Raw genomic sequence first — 17,181 nt, forward strand, 5'->3', positions numbered from 1 at the left:
CTATCTGCTTTAAAGATAATAAATGTTTACAAAAATGTCAAGTTAACCTAGACTGAATTTCAACTGAAACAACAGTTAGGAAACAGGCACCATTTGTCTGTAGCATGAATTTCATAATGTAAGTGTTACATTCTGCAGCATGTAAAGAAATGTTAATATTTCTTTACTACCCAAATAAATGTTAGTATACTTTGACTTACACAGGCCCAACTCAGAAATAGAAAAATAGACATAAGACATGTTTAATTCTGAAAGTAACCTACAAAAATATATGATGATTTTCCTACTGGAGAAGTATTTCCTCTTCTAAAGGCCCCCTAGTTTACGAAATGGGAGAGTAATAAGCAGTCATGGGACTGTAGAAGCTGCCTCTCAACTTTCGTTCAGTTCTAAAAGACTGAGATAGACAAGCTGATCACCTTCTGTTGAATGTGCAGAGCCATCATGCTTGTGTTCTGGGTTTCCTTCTACCTTCCTGGTATGTGTTCAGGCAGAGCACTTGAGCTTTTTCCAGGTGACTATATTTTATCTCTGTTGGGGATTTTCCTGTGCTGGTGTGGTTCAGTCTAATTTGACACCAAGAATGTAAAAATTACCCCAAAATACAGTAGAAGGGTATCAACTGTTATGTTAATACCATTTATTTTACTTTTTATTCAGCTTATGCACTAATTCCGAAAGCTTCTGAACATATGATTAGGCAGAGTGGGCAGCTGCCAGTGTGATAAAATTTGGGAACTATAGGAAAGACCTCCCCTCTCAGACATGCCATCTTAGTCACGTTGAGCAGGAAGGCTACTGCAGCTTATAAGTTAAATATATACTCTCCAAAGAGAGGAGTTAATGTCAAGTTAATGTTTTATGAGACGTAAACATCTTGGAGCAAGAGTTCATCCATTTAATTATTATAAGAATGAGCATTTAGGGTAAAAGTGGAACCCAAAGCAGACAAATTCTGGTAAAAGTAAAGCCCACAACAGCATAGAAAAGTGGGACACTTCAGGGGACCCCAGCCCACCTTGAAGCAGAACTAACCATGCCCAAAGAGAGATTCTCAAAGCAAGTAGAAAGGAACCAAGACACACTCTGCCTGCTTTACACCCTTAAAACTCCTGGAAGAAACATAGGAAGTGAGCTCCCTGGCATTAGTCTTGGCAGCTATTTTCTGAGGTTCATACCAAAATCAGAAATCATTACGGGGTAAGCTTCAGCAAAGCAAAGAAAATTAACAAAGTGAAAATGTTTGCAAATCGTATTGTTGTCTGATTCCTTGTGAACCCATGTACTGTAGCATCCCAGGCTTCTCTGTCCTTCACTATTTCCTAGAGTTTGCCCAAGCTCATGTCCATTGAGACAGTGATACCATTCAGCCGTCTCATCCTTTGTCACCTCCTTCTCTTCCTGCCCCCAATCTTTCCCAGCATTGAGATCCTTTCCAGTGAGTCGGCTCTTTGCATCATGTGGCCAAAGTATTGGAGCTTCAGCATCAGTCCTTCCAATGAAGTGAAGTGAAGTGAAGTGAAGTCGCTCAGTCGTGTCCAACTCTTAGCGACCCCATGAACGGTAGCCTACCAGGATCCTCCATACATGGGATTTTCCAGGCAAGAATACTAGAGTGGGTTGCCATTTCATTCTCCAGGAGATCTTCTCAACCCAGGGATTGAACCCAGGTCTCCCGCAATGTAGGCAGACTCTTTACCATCTGAGGCACCAGGGAAACTGGCGGCTTCCAGTGAATATATCTGTTAAGAGGCTAATATCCAAAATACATAAAGAATTTATGTATCTCAGTATCAAAAAACAGTCCAATTAAAAAATAGAAGAGCTGAATAGACATTTTTCCAAAGACATAAACATGGCCAACAGGTACATGAGAAGATACTCAACATCACTAACCATCAGAAAAATGAAACTTAAAACCATAGTGAGATATCGCCTTTCACTTGTTAGAATGGTTATTCAGTTCAGTTCAGTCCAGTCACTCACTCGTGTCCGACTCTTTGCGACCCCAGCACGCCAGGCCTCCCTGTCCATCACCAACTCCTGGAGTATCAAAAGACAAATGATGGTGAGGATGTGGAGAAAAAGGGAACTCTAGTGCACTGCTGATGTGAACCTCAACTGGTGCAGCCACTATGGAAAACAATGTGGAGTTTCCTCAAAACTTAAAAATAGAACTACTATGTGATCCAACAGTTCCCACTCCTGAGTATTGGTGTAAACTAACTTGAAACACTAATTTAAAAAGGTATGTGCACCCCTATGTCCATTGCAGCATTATTTACAATAGCCAAATAGCCAAGACACAGAAACAACCTAAATGCCATCCATGGGTGAATAAATAAAGATTGGGTACATATACATGTATGAATTTGACTGTTATTCAGCCATAAAAAAATAAAGGTATTGTTCCGTTCGCAACAACATAAATGGACCTTAGGCATTATGCTAAATTAAATAAGTCAAATAGTAAAAGATAAACACTGTATGGTCCCTTTTATATGTGGAACCAAAAACCAGACAAACAACGGAGCTCCAAATACAAAACAGATTTGTGGTTTCCTGAGGTGAGAGATACCCCACGTCCAAGGTAAGAGAAACCCAAGTAAGATGGTAGGCACTGAGAGAGACCATCAGAGGGCAGACAGACTGAAACCACGCTGCAGACTGCTAGCCCTCTGATTACATGGACGACAGCCTCAGTGAAACTAGGCTGTGCCATGTGGAGCCAGCAAGACGGACGGGTCATGGTGGAGAGGTCTGACAGAATGTGGTCCACTGGAGAAAGGAATGGCAAACCACTTCAGTATTCTTGCCTTGAGAACACCATGAAGAGTATGAAAAGGCAAAAAGATAGGACACTGAAAGATGAACTCCCCAGGTCAGTAGGTGCCCAGTATGCTACTGGAGATCAGTGGAGATGTAAATTCAGAAAGAAAGAAGGGATGGATCCAAAGAAAAAACAACACCCAGCTGTGGATGTGACTGGTGATAGAAGCAAGGTCCGATGCTGTAAAGAGCAGTATTGCATAGGAACCTGGAATGTTAGGTGCAGGAATCAAGGCAAACTGGAGTGGTCAAGCAGGAGATGGCAAGAGTGAACGTCGACATTCTAGGAATCAGCGAACTAAAATAGACTGGAATGAGGGAATTGAATTCAGATGGCCATTATATCTACTACTGTGGGCAGGAATCCCTCAGAAGAAATGGAGTAGCCATCATGGTCAAAAAAAGAGTCCAAAATGCAGTACTTGGATGCAATCTCAAAAACAGAGTGATCTCTATCCGTTTCCAAGGCAAACCATTCCATATCACAGTTTCCAATCCTATGCCCCAAGTACTAATGCCGAAGAAGCTGAAGTTGAACGGTTCTATGAAGACTTATAAGACCTTTTAGAACTAACACCCAAAAAAGATGTCCTTTTCATTATAGGGGACTGGAATGCAAAAGTAGAAAGAAACACCTGGAGTAACAGGAAAATTTGGCCTTGGAGTACAGAATGAAGCAGGGCAAAGGCTAATAGAGTTTTGCCGAGAGAACACATTGGTCATAGCAAACACCCTCTTCTAACAACACAAGAGAAGACATTACACATGGACATCACCAGCTGGCCAACTACAAAATCAGATTGATTATATTCTTTGCAGCCAAAGATGGAGAAGCGCTATACAGGCAGCAAAAACAAGATCAGGAGTGCACTGTGGCTCAGATGATGAATTCCTTATTGCCAAATTCAGACTTATATTGAAGAAAGTGGGGAAAACCACTAGACCATTCAAGTATGACCTAAATCAAACTCCTTATGATTATACAGTGGAAGTGAGAAATAGATTTAAGGGAATAGATCTGATAGAGTGCCTGATGAACTATGGATGGAGGTTCATGACATTGTTACAGGAGACAGGGATCAAGACCATCCCCATGGAAAAGAAATGCAAAAAGCAAAATGGCTGTCTGAGGAGGCCTTACAAATAGCAGTGAAGTGATTGCTGCCATGAAATTAAAAGACACTTATTCCTTGGAAGGAAAGTTATGACGAACCTAGATAGCATATTCAAAAGCAGAGACACTACTTTGCCAACAAAGGTCCGCCTAGTCAAGGCTATGGTTTTTCCAGTAGTCGTGTATGGATGTGAGAGTTGGTCTATGAAGAAAGCTGAGCACTGAAGAATTGATGCTTTTCAACTGTTGTTGGAGAAGACTCTTGAGAGTCCCTTGAACTGCCAGGAGATCCAACCAGTCCATTCTAAAGGAGATCAGCCCTGGTGTTCTTTGGAAGGAATGATGTCAAAGCTGAAACTCCAGTACTTTGGCCACCTCATGCAAAGAGTTGTCTCATTGGAAAAGACTCTGATGCTGGGAGGGATTGGGGGCAGGAGGAGAAGGGGACAACAGAGGATGAGATGGCTGGATGGCGTCACCGACTCGATGGACGTGAGTCTGAGTGAACTCCGGGAGTTGGTGATGGACAGGGAGGCCTGGCGTGCTGTGATTCATGGGGTCACAAAGAGTCAGACACGACTGAGCGACTGAACTGAACTGAACTGAAGAGGAGTGAAAAGCAAAGGAGAAAAAGAAAGATATACCCATTTGAATGCAGAGTTCCAAAGAATAGCAAAGGAGAGATAAGAAAGCCTTTCTCAGTGATCATTGCAAAGAAATAGAAGAAAAACAATAGAATGAGAAAGACTAGAGATCTCTTCAAGAAAATTAGAGATACCAAGGGAATATTTCATGCAAAGATGGGCTCAATAAAGGACAGAAATGGTAGGGACCTGATAGAAGCAGAAGATATTAAGAAGAGGTGGCAAGAATACACAGGAGAACAGTACAGAAATATCTTCATGACCCAGTTAATCACGATAGTGTGATCACTCACCTAGCACGAGATGCTGGAATGTGAAGTCAAGTGGGCCTTAGGAAGCATCACTATGAACAAAGCTAGGGGAGGTGATGGAATTCCATTTGGGCTATTCAAATCTTAAAAGATGATGCTGTATAAGTGCTGCACTCAATATGTCAGCAATTTTGGAAAACTCAGCAGTGGCCACAGGACTAGAAACTGTCAGTTTTCATTCCAATCCCAAAGAAAGGAAATGCCAAAGAATGTTCAAACTATTGCTCAATTGCACTCAGCTCACATACTAGTAAAGTAATGCTCAAAATTCTCCAAGCCAGGCTTTAGCAATACATGAACCGTGAACTTCAGAAAAGGCAGAGAAACCAGAGATCAAATTCCAACATCTGTTGAATCATCAAGAAAGCAGGAGATTTCTCCTGATCAAATTCCAACATCTGTTGAATCATCAAGAAAGCAGGAGATTTCAAGAAAGCAGGAGATTTCTGCTTCATTGACTATGCCAAAGCCTTTGACTGTGTAGATCACAATAAACTGTGGAAAATTCTGAAAGATATGGGAACATTAGACCACCTGACCTGCCTCTTGAGAAACCTGTATGCATGTCATGAAGCAACAGTTAGAACTGGACATGGAACAACAGACTGATTCCAGATAGGAAAAGGAGTACTTCAAGGCTATATATTGTCACCCTGCTTATTTAACTTATATGCAGAGTACATCATGAGAAATGCTGGGCTGGATGAAGCACAAGCTGGAATCAAGATTGCTGGGATAAATATCAATAACCTCAGATATCCAGATGACACCTCCCTTATGACAAAATGAAGAAGAACTAAAGAGCCTCTTGATGAAAGTGAAAGAGGAGAGTGAAAAAGTTGGCTTAAAGCACAGCATTCAGAAAACTAAGATCATGGCATCTGGTCCCATCACTTCATGGCAAATAGATGGGGAAACAGTGAAAACAGTGTCAGACTTTGTTTTTCTGGGCTCCAAAATCACTGTGGATGGTAATTGCAGCCATGAAACTAAAAGACACTTACTGCTTGGAAGGAAAGTTATGACCAACCTAGACAGCATATTCAAAAGCAGAGACATTACTTTGCTGACAAAGCTCTGTCTAGTCCAGGCTATGGTTTTTCCTGTAGTCATGTGTGCATGTGAGAGTTGGACTATAAAGAAAGCTTTGCACCAAAGAATTGATGCTTTTGAACTATAGTGTTGGAGAAGACTCTTGAGAGTCCCTTGGACTGCAAGGAGATCCAGCCAGTCCATCCTACAAGAGATCAGTCCTGGATGTTCATTGGAAGGACTGATGTTGAAGCTGAATCTCCAGTACTTTGGTCACCTGATGTGAAGAGCTGACTCATTGGAAAAGACCCTGATGCTGGCGAACATTGAGGGCAGGAGGAGAAGGGGATGACAGAGGATGAGATGATTGGATGGCATCACCGACTCAATGGATATGAGTTTGGGTAGGCTCCAGGAGTTGGTGATGGACAGGAAGGCCTGGCGTGCTGCAATCCATAGGGTCACAAAGAGTCAGACATGACTGAGCAACTGAACTGAAGTGAACTGTGGTGAGATTCTGGTGCAGAATTGGTCAAGGGAGTCAAAGGTGCAGATTTCCAGTTGTAAAATGAAAAAGGGCTGAATGCGGATGTACAGCATGGTGACTATGGTTAATAACCCTGTATTGCATATTTTAAAGTGGCTAGGAAAATCAGTCTTGAAATTTATTAGCACAGGAGAATTTTGTAACTGTGTGCTCGTGTTAACTGGACTTCCTGTGGAAATCATTTTGCAGTATATACAAATACTGTATCAGTATGTTTTATACAGGAAACTAATATGATGTTATGTCAATTATACCTCAATTGAAAATAGAAAGTAGCAGTTATCTGTATATACTTGTTTCTTTATCAGACAGCCTTGTTGAAGATACATTCTTCTTGTATTCCCTTTCTTCTGTTTTCCTTTGTGCACTTTTTAGGGCTTCCTTTGATTTATCTCACTTTCAGCCACCTAAACCAAATAATAATTTTTACAAGAAACATACACAGTTTTTTCTCATGACCATGTATCTGATTCAAATTTAATCATACTCCCTCCTGGCTTGTATGCTTCTGATCATTTGGTAAACTGCTAAGGAAGCGAGTCATTCCATCTCCAGGATGAGATTACATCTGGTTGCTTACAGGTCATAACCCTAAGTGCTTTAGAACTGTGTTATATTGATATTTTGAAATGTGTTCCTTGAATCCAGCCAACAAAGATCCTGATATCATTGACAGAAGTATCAGGCTTTGAAAGTCTTTGGGGAGAGGTTGAATTCAACACATAGACTTGGTGAGTTTAAGACTCTTTGCCAAGAGAACTCTGTGTGGTCTCAGGTTCCTCTCAGTAACAAATTATAGCAACAATGTAGAGAACTCTGTAAATGTAACGAAAGAAACTCATGCACCAAGATCATAAAGGTTTTGGAAATTTTTTTCTCTTTTTTTCTTTCTCTCCAACCCCAATCAAAGGAACAGGAAGACAGAAGGTGTTAAATAAGTCAAGTGTTTTACTTTTTGTTAAAAATATATTTGATCCCTTTATTTGGCTTTTTCTGAGCTAAGCTACTGCAGTATTTTTTAAAAGGAGTTTGTTGTTTTTCTGTAGGTACAAGCCAATTATGATGTGGCACGCTATGAAAATATGTTCTCTGTGCTCTGGGTTCTGGAGCAACTTCTTCAAAAGGAAAACAAAGAAGACAACTCTTCAAGAACCGGGCATGAGGATCAGGAAATCAAGAAATTTCTTCAGAAACATGATGAAACTGTTTTCAAACTCTCTGATGCATTTCCTTTATTTACTTTTTATTTGTGGAGACTGGGCATTCTCTTGAACTCAGTAGAAATAGGAACTGTTGGAAATGACTCACTTCCTTAGCAGTTTACCAAATAATCAGAAGGATACTAAAGTTGAATAGATGAAGATCTTGTGCTTAAATGTTTTCAAGAATATTTTTAAATGATCATTTTAAATGGATCCCTAAAGACAGTCATTAATTGAATTTAATAATCTTAAACTGTGTATAAAAAGATTATGAGTCATATTTCTTAACTAAAATCAGCCAGTTTCAGTTGAGAATGCCCCCCCTCAGTCCTATGGAACCGTGTATTGCAATATGTTTACTCAATGCAATCTAGCTCTGTTATTCTCTAAAATGGACCATTAATTGTCTTTCTTATTAAAAAATTGCATTTTAAAAGATTTTCATTTACTAGGTGCTAAAAGGTAACAGAAGATATCTTATGTTTTGTTACTTTATCAACAGAGCATTTAAAATAAGTGGTTATAAATAAGATTTTTTTCAACTTTTTCTCTTAGTTTCACTTACTCTCTATTGTCTTAGATGGGGTTCATGTAGAAACAGAAAAGTTGTTAGCATTTATAAAGCTTTAATTTCATATAATTTCATATAATCAACATATTTGTCAAGTCCTTTTGAAAATACTAATCATTTAAAATGTTCCATTTGTTTTTCAACAAATGTTTGTTTTGAGTCTGTTGATTATATAAAATATTCTTGTTACTATTAAAATGTAGTTATTATATATAATTAAGACATTAAGGACATTTTCACAAATTCCAACATCAGTCTAGAAATATACTTTATTAAAAGTATATTTATACTTATTTAAAGTATTGGTTGGATTTCTCAGAAAAGTTGTTAGCATTTGTAAAGCTTTAATTTCATATAATCAACATATAATTTCACATAACATATTTGTCAAGTCCCTTTGAAAATACTAATCATTTAAAATGTTCCATTTGTTTTTCAACAAATGTTTGTTTTGAGTCTGTTGATTATATAAAATATTCCTGTTACTGTTAAAATGTAGTTATTATATATAATTAAGACATTAAGGACATTTTCACAAATTCCAACATCTGTCTAGAAATATACTTTATATTTATTAAAAGTATGTTTATACTTATTTAAAGTATTGGTTGGATTTCTCAGTTACACACTTCCATTAAAATTATAACCAACTAACTTAATTAGCATACATTATATACTTTTGTGTAGTGCAATGTAGCAAATACAAATTTGCTTTATTAATTATATGTGATATCGTTTCATAAGTTAATTACCTTTCCTGAATGTCATCGGTATTTTCCAAAATCATTATTATTACCTGATACATATTTGTGGAGTTATTTCTATCTTTCTACAAAAGATAAAACCTTTTTTTGTAATACTGAAACAAAATCTTATCAGTCAACTTTGTTATATAACAAAGAACCACTAAGTCTTAATGGTATACAGCAATAAAAGTTGCTTTCTCAGATGTCTGTGGGTCACGTGGGGGTCAGTTCATCTGCACCTGCTGAAAACTCTCAGCAGATCCCACTGGGTTAGACTCTGCGTTGTATACAGGGCTTTGTTTTCGTCCACATGTGCTTATTCTGGTTCCCAGGTGGAAGCAGAGAGAAGATCTGCTATGGTAGTGGCAGATAGGCGAGAGGAAAAGGGCTAGGCTGAGAAACTATACACTGTTACTTCCGCCCACATGTATGGACCAGCTACATCAAAGGGTCAAGCCCAGAGGAAAAGGACAGATAAGTACCCTCTACTTTATGTAGGAATATTTGAAGTTACATGGCAGTTGGCAGTGGATCCATGAGAAGGTAGAGAATTAGGGCAAATAATTTGTTCCACCTCACATACTAGTTGAACGTAAGAGGGATATTTTAGATCCTAAATTAGAAGGAATTTTTTTAGTATTGAATTCCTGGGAGCAACTCTGAAGATCTGTATAAATCCCATGACATCACCCCATCCTCTTTCTTCCGTAATAATTAGAAGAGGTTGGTAAATACACAAGCAACAGCAGTGGCCCTTTTCCCACTGCAGTCAGCCAACATGATTGTTACAGGGAAGAACAAAAATCTGACTCCCTGTTGGGATGTTTCTCTTCCTTTAACCTTTGCTTCCTTTTGCTTTTGTTCAGTAAAAGGATACTGTGTGTACATAATGGCCTGCCTCAATGAACCGTGCCCTTCTGTCTGAATATTAAACCAAAGTACCTTTGTTTCAGGAAACATCCTGACCCTGCCCACTTGTAGATGGCTACAGGAGGGAAGAAATTAACACATCCATTCCCTCTGGGAGGCTGGCCATTCCAGGAGATATTTCTAAGACTTGTAACCTTTTTACTTTACTTCCTCACCCCACTCTCTCTCTGAATCTATAAAAGAACCTGACATCCAGACCCCACTAAGATGGTTATGCTGAGACATTAATCTGCCATCTTCTTGATCTGCCAGCTTTCCAAATAGTCATTATTCGTTTCCCCAACACTTCATCTCCAACTTATTGGCCTGTTTTGTGGCAAGCAGAGTGAGCTTAAGGTCAGTAACATAATGACCCTAAGAATAATTCCAGTAGTCTTCACAGCTTCATGGTCTGAAAATTAGCCTAAAAAAGTATATTTATTACAAAAGAAAAGATAAGATTTTGGAGTCATCATCAGTGTACAATATGGAGATACATTTGATTTCCATTTGGTATTGGGCTTCCCTGGTGGCTCAGTTGGTAAAGAATCTGCCTGCAATGTGGGAGACCTGTGTTCAGTCACTGGGTTGGGAAGAGCCCTGGAGAAGGGAATGGTGACCCACTCCAGTATTCTTGCCTGGAGAATTCCATGCGCAGAGGAGCCTGGTGGGTTACATTCCATGGGGTCAAAAAGAACTGGACATGACTGAGTGACTAACACTTTTCACTTTTATGTAAACACAACTTCAGTCATTTCTACAATACTTCAGTTCAGTTCAGTCACTCAGTCGTGTCGACTCTTTGCGACCCCATGAATCGCAGCACGCCAGGCCTCCCTGTCCATCACCATCTCCCGGAGTTCACTCAGACTCACGTCCATCGAGTCTGTGATGCCATCCAGCCATCTCATCCTCGGTCGTCCCCTTCTCCTCCTACCCCCAATCCCTCCCAGCATCAGAGTCTTTTCCAATGAGTCAACTCTTTGCATGAGGTGGCCAAAGTACTGGAGCTTCAGCTTCAGCATCATTCCTTCCAAAGAAATCCCAGGGCTGATCTCCTTCAGAATGGACTGGTTGGATCTCCTTGCAGTCCAAGGGACTCTCAAGAGTCTTCTCCAACACCACAGTTCAAAAGCATCAATTCTTCGGCACTCAGCCTTCTTCACAGTCCAACTCTCACATCCATACATGACCACCGGAAAAACCATAGCCTTGACTAGACGGACCTTAGTTGGCAAAGTAATGTCTCTGCTTTTGAATATGCTATCTAAGTTGATCATAACTTTGCTTCCAAGGAGTAAGCGTCTTTTGATTTCATGGCTGCAGTCACCATCTGCAGTGATTTTGGAGCCCAAAAAAATAAAGTCTGACACTGTTTCCACAGTTTCCCCATCTATTTCCCATGAAGCGATGAGACCGGATGCTTAATCCTTCATTATCCTGTGTTTCTGTCTGTAACACTGTTAATTGTGTGGTATATTTAGTATTGAGGTCTAAATCTCTTGCTAGTGAAAAGATGATCAAATGAGAAACATATGTTTCAATAAAATGGTAAAAAGAATGGTGTAAGCTAGAATTAACAGTATTTAGGAATGTTGTAGCAATGAAGACTTGGCAGTCACCTTCAGCAATGAAATTGGATGTAGGATAGGATGGGAAATAAAGAGGACAGAGAAGACTACTGAAAATGGAGGAAATCATAAAAGTGTTCAGTGTTACACTCATATAGTATTTATTATATACAAAATACATATATTTGTAATAAACAGATACACTGATCTAAGCATTTTACATATATTTACTCGTTTGATTCTCCCAACAACCCTATGTGAGAGGTAATGTTATTCTTTCCATTTTAGAGATGAGGAACTCAGACAAACCAGGAAGGAACCACTTGGGTTTTGCCCCCAGGAATTTTGTCTTTGCAGTCCACTCTCCTTAACAGCTGTCCTGGCAATTCATGAAACTCACAACAGTATAATAACCCAACAACATCAATAGTTTGTCTTTGGTGAAGGAGATTATTAGGATGATGATATTTACCTAATACTGAAAAATAGATAGGATTTTTATTATTTTTGAAAGTCAATTCATTATTTTAAAATTATTTATAGTATTGGACAACACTAACTTTATCTGGCCAATAAATGGGCTACTCTTTTAAAAATTGTCTAAATACCATAGAATATGATTGATACATAGGAAATAACCTTGGTCTCTTGTCTTTCATTTAATATAAATGCGTCCTACGTTGTTTTAAGAGTCAACTACTAATAGGAAGCAAGACTTGGAAAAAAAAATTAGTCTAACATTAAAGACATCAAAATTGATTTTATAATGATCCATGTTCTGAATTTATAATACTTTGTTTTGATATTTTAATCTAATTTATGTTGTAGCTATTTAACTAGTGGTGAACTTCTGATGTATTTTAGTCCATAGTTGTATTCTCTGTGTGTGTCACACACACACATGTTCAGTCATATCCTATTCTTTAGGACCCCATGACTACACTCTGCCAGGCGCCTCTTATCCATGGAGTTTTCTAGGAAAGACTACTGGAGTGGGTTACCATTTCCCTCTCATAGCAAATCCCCTCTCATAGCGAATCCATTTTAGCGTCAAGATTTACAGAGATAACACTAACCTGAGTTATCTCCGGCATAAAGCAGTGGTTCTGAAATGTGGGCCCCAGGACAGCAGCATCAGCAACACTTGAGAACCTATTAGAAATACAAGTTCTAGGGCCCCACACCAGACTTGCTTTAGGAACAGAAAGGCTAGGGTGGAGCCCCAAATTTGTAAAAACAGGAGGGCTTGTTAGCATACAAAATCATTCAGAAAGTAGAAATTCAGTCATTCCAAATTACTGAATTTTTAAACTTCCCTAGTGAGTGCCTTGGAGAAGGCAATGGCACCCCACTCCAGTACACTTGCTTGGAAAATCCCATGGACGGAGGAGCCTGGCAGGCTGCGGTCCATGAGGTCGCTAAGAGTCGGACACGACTGAGCGACTTCACTTCACTTTTCACTTTCATGCACTGGAGAAGGAAATGGTAACCCAACTCACTCACTCAAGAACTCAGTGTTCTTGCCTGGAGAATCCAGGTACGGGGGCGCCTGGTTGGCTGCCGTCTGTGGGGTCGCATAGAGTCGAACATGACTGAAGCAACTTAGTAGCAGCAGCAGCAGCAGTGAGTGCCTTAAAATTCCGAAGGAGGATTCGGGAAAACTAAATTGTTCATGATTTACTTAAAATGAGTAGCAGTTTTATAAACATCAACCTGAATAGCACTTTAAAAATGAACATCTTTACACTTTTAGTTCCTTTACTAAAATAATTACTTTCTGTTGGTGGTATTTTAAAACATTATTATAATCTGAGTTTAAGAGATATAAACTAATTATAGCTTTCTGTATTAGTCTTAGTATGGAGCAAGAAGCAGGCAGAGATGCAGACAGGATGTTACTTATAAGATGAGATATTAAGCATCCCAAATAGTATCAGAATATTTCTTTTATTCCAGGAGATCTGTTTTTATACATACAATAAGCATAGCTTAGTTACATGGTTCTGTTTCTCAACCCTGGAGTTGAAATTCTATCTTCTTTCGCTCCTTCTGGAATATGGTGAGTTATAAATGAATAATTGGTAAACAATGGCCTGTTCTCAACGGTTGTGCTTAATTTGTTTTCACCACTTTTTGAGTCTTTCTTAAGTTACCATGATCTCCAGAGTGACCCAAGGACAGCACCCCTGATGCGATGAGGGAACCGAACCGTCACTGCTTTTAGCTTTAACAACTTGCTAAGACATTCTCATGAATGACTAATCGCTTCAGGAACACTCGAAACACCAGACACTCCACCAGCATGGAAGAGGATGTATTTGTTCTTCTTTCTCTTTCAGACTCACACTCGACTTCAACATTCCTTCCGTAAAAAGAGATCCAAACCTCTCAATACTGTCTCTCATTTGATAAAACATACCTCGTTGTCCTTAAGCGTTGAAAGTTAACTTGTATTGAGGACAGAGTGCAGTTTCTAGAGGACTCGAGGGCCAAGTCACTCTCCTGGGAGGAGTAACCACAGTCCATTAACACATGTGGTTTGTCCCTTTCCACAGTGGCACGTGACCAAGAAGTTAGCTTGCCATAGCTGACTAGGCATCTCATCAAGCAATCTGACAAAGTCTACGAAAGAGTTCCAAAGACTAGACAGAGAAAATACAGGAATTCTGATTATACCAAAAAGAAAAAAGCTAGAAGTAATTATAGAAATGTGAGAATGTCTCCAGCTCCAAATCGATGTATTGATATTATTTCCATGTGAAAAGTTAAAAATTTCTGAGGCTGGTATGAGCTTGGCTTATGACCTACTTTCCTTTTAAATAGAGTCTCTTCCACACGTAATAGCTAACCCATGTGCCTTTGCACCATCATTTATTAAGTCTGGTCATAATACTCAGCATTTAGTTTGGTATGTGCTAGACACTTCACTCAGTTCTTGACATTTATTATTTTGCTTAATCCTTCTAACAACCTTATGAAATAAGTATTATTAGCCCAGTTGGATGAGGAAGCAAGCACAGAGCAGGTAAGTAATTAGCTCATGGTCACAAGGCTGGAAACAAAAATCAGAGCCAAGATCCAAAAAGGCAATGAACAACTGAGTCAAGAGTCTGCACTCAAAACAGAGACACAGATGTGGAGAACAAACATATGGACATCAAGGAGGGGAAAGGGATTGAGGTGAATTGGGAGGTGGAAATTGACATCTACACTGCTGCTACTGCTAAGTTGCTTCAGTCGTGTCCGACTCCATGCGACCCCACAGACAGCCCACCAGGCTCCCCCGTCCCTGGGATTCTCCAGGCAAGAACACAAGTGGGTTGCCATTTCCTTCTCCAATGCATGAAAGTGAAAAGTGAAAGTGAAGATGCTCAGTCATATCCAACTCTTAGCGACCCCATGGACTGCAGCCTACCAGGCTCCTCCGTCCATGGGATTTTCCAGGCAAGAGTACTGGAGTGGGGTGCCATCGCCTTCTCCGACATATACACTACAATGTATAAAATAAATAACTAATGAGAACCTACTGGGAACTCTAGTCAGTGTTCTGTGGTGACTTAAAAAGGAAGGAAATCCAAAAAACGGGGAATATATGTGCATGTGTAACTGATTTGCTTTGCTATGCAGTAGAAACTAACACAACATTGTAAAGCAACTAAACCTGAGTTTAAAATAACACAAAACAAAAACTGCACTCTGAGCACTTAGCTACTTGTAGCTGCCATGTCCTATCTCTGCAAAAGTGGAAACTTAAGTGTACAGAATAAAGTTACCCTGACAGTAAAACTCCAGTGTATACTTTTTCTTAGGAATTCATTTTATACACACCCAGCACATGTTTGTGACAATTACAGTGGTGGGAAATTTACACTCCATTAAATATCAATCACCTCAGATATGCAGATGACACCACCCTTATGGCAGAAAGTGAAGAGGAGCTAAAAAGCCTCTTGATGAAAGTGAAAGAGGAGAGTGAAAAAGTTGGCCTAAAGGTCAACATTCAGAAAACAAAGATCATGGCATCCAGTCCCATCACTTCATGGGAAATAGATGGGGAAACAGTGAAAACCGTGTCAGACTTTATTTTTCTGGGCTCCAAAATCACTGCAGATGGTGACTGTAGCCATGAAATTAAAAGACACTTACTCCTTGGAAGGAAAGTTATGACCAACCTAGATAGCATATTCAAAAGCAGAGACATTACTTTGCCAACAAATGTCCATCTAGTCAAGGCTATGGTTTTTCCAGTGGTCATGTATGGATGTGAGAGTTGGACTGTGAAGAAGGCTGAGTGCCAAAGAATTGATGCTTTTGAACTGTGGTGTTGGAGAAGACTCTTGAGAGTCCCTTGGACTGCCAGGAGATCCAACCAGTCCATTCTAAAGGAGATCAGCCCTGGGTGTTCCTTGGAAGGACTGATGCTAAAGCTGAAACTCCAGTGCTTTGGCCTCCTCATATGGAGTTGTCTTATTGGAAAAGACTCTGATGCTGGGAGAGATTGGGGGCAGGAGGAGAAGGGGATGACAGAGGATGAGATGGCTGAATGGCATCACTGACTCGATGGACGTGAGTTTGAGTGAACTCCGGGAGATGGTGATGGACAGGGAGGTCTGGCGTGCTGCAATTCATGGGGTCGCAAAGAGTCAGACACGACTGAGCGACTGAACTGAACCGAACTGAAGTAAGATGGGGATAATCAAAATAGCCCTTTGTATTTGGAAGAATAAAAGAACTTCAGTAAGACCCAGAGATATCCAATTTGTGACATTTATGTAAATGAAGTTGGAGAAGGGAATGGCAATCCACTCCAGTATTCTTGCCCAGAAAATTCCATGGACAGGGAGCCTGGTGGGCTTCAGTCCACGGGGTCGCAAAGAGTCAGGCACAACTAAGCACACAGTATATTTAAATGAAGTAGATAAAAGTTCTTTTCTGTATCTGATGTTTTGTAAGCCAGTGTGAATAACACTTTCTGAGGATAAAGGAAGTTAAATCTTTCAAAATGTGAGGATCAAGATCAGACAACCATGTATGGATTACAGTTAATTCCTAGGCATAATATGTGTGAAGCGCAGTTTCTCTATATTGGCTCTACAATCATGTTTCTCTGTTGTAAGTATAGAAAAATGTCTCTATTTCATGTTTGCAGTTTGTGGATATGATCCAGCTGACATTTCTAAACTATCTTATGAGGTAGAAAGAAAATGTCATTATACCTCATTACATCTCGGGAAAAAGACATAGAAAATAATTTAAAGCACCTCAGTGGCATATTCCCCCCAAAAGTTTAGGCAGCGCTTGTTGACTCATTTTTCTTTGATCTGGGAAAAGAGATGTAAGGACCTTGACTGACACTCGGTCCTGTCAATCAGCTCGCACTGCATCTGGTTTCATCTGAGAGCTTTTCTGTTTTTCTCACATGAGACAGCAATGAAGCGCAGAAGGGAAGACACTGCAGATTCACAGCTGAGAGGGGAGGTGGGCTGTGGGGTGGATGGAAGGACAGAGAACAGAGGGGCCTTCCATGGCCCAGCCATCTCATGACTCGGGACAAGTTATTTATACTCTGAATTTCTCTCTGTAACGTAGAGCATCTGTGTTTCAGTTTTACAAGGGAGAGAATGAAGAGTGTTGGTATTTCTGCTCGGGAAACATGTTTCTTCTGAATGTTTGCATAAATGATTAGACTAAAATTGTTCAGTGTA

This window comes from Capra hircus, chromosome 9 (genome assembly GCF_001704415.2).
Source record: "Capra hircus breed San Clemente chromosome 9, ASM170441v1, whole genome shotgun sequence".
In the NCBI taxonomy this organism is placed as follows: Eukaryota; Metazoa; Chordata; class Mammalia; order Artiodactyla; family Bovidae; genus Capra; species Capra hircus.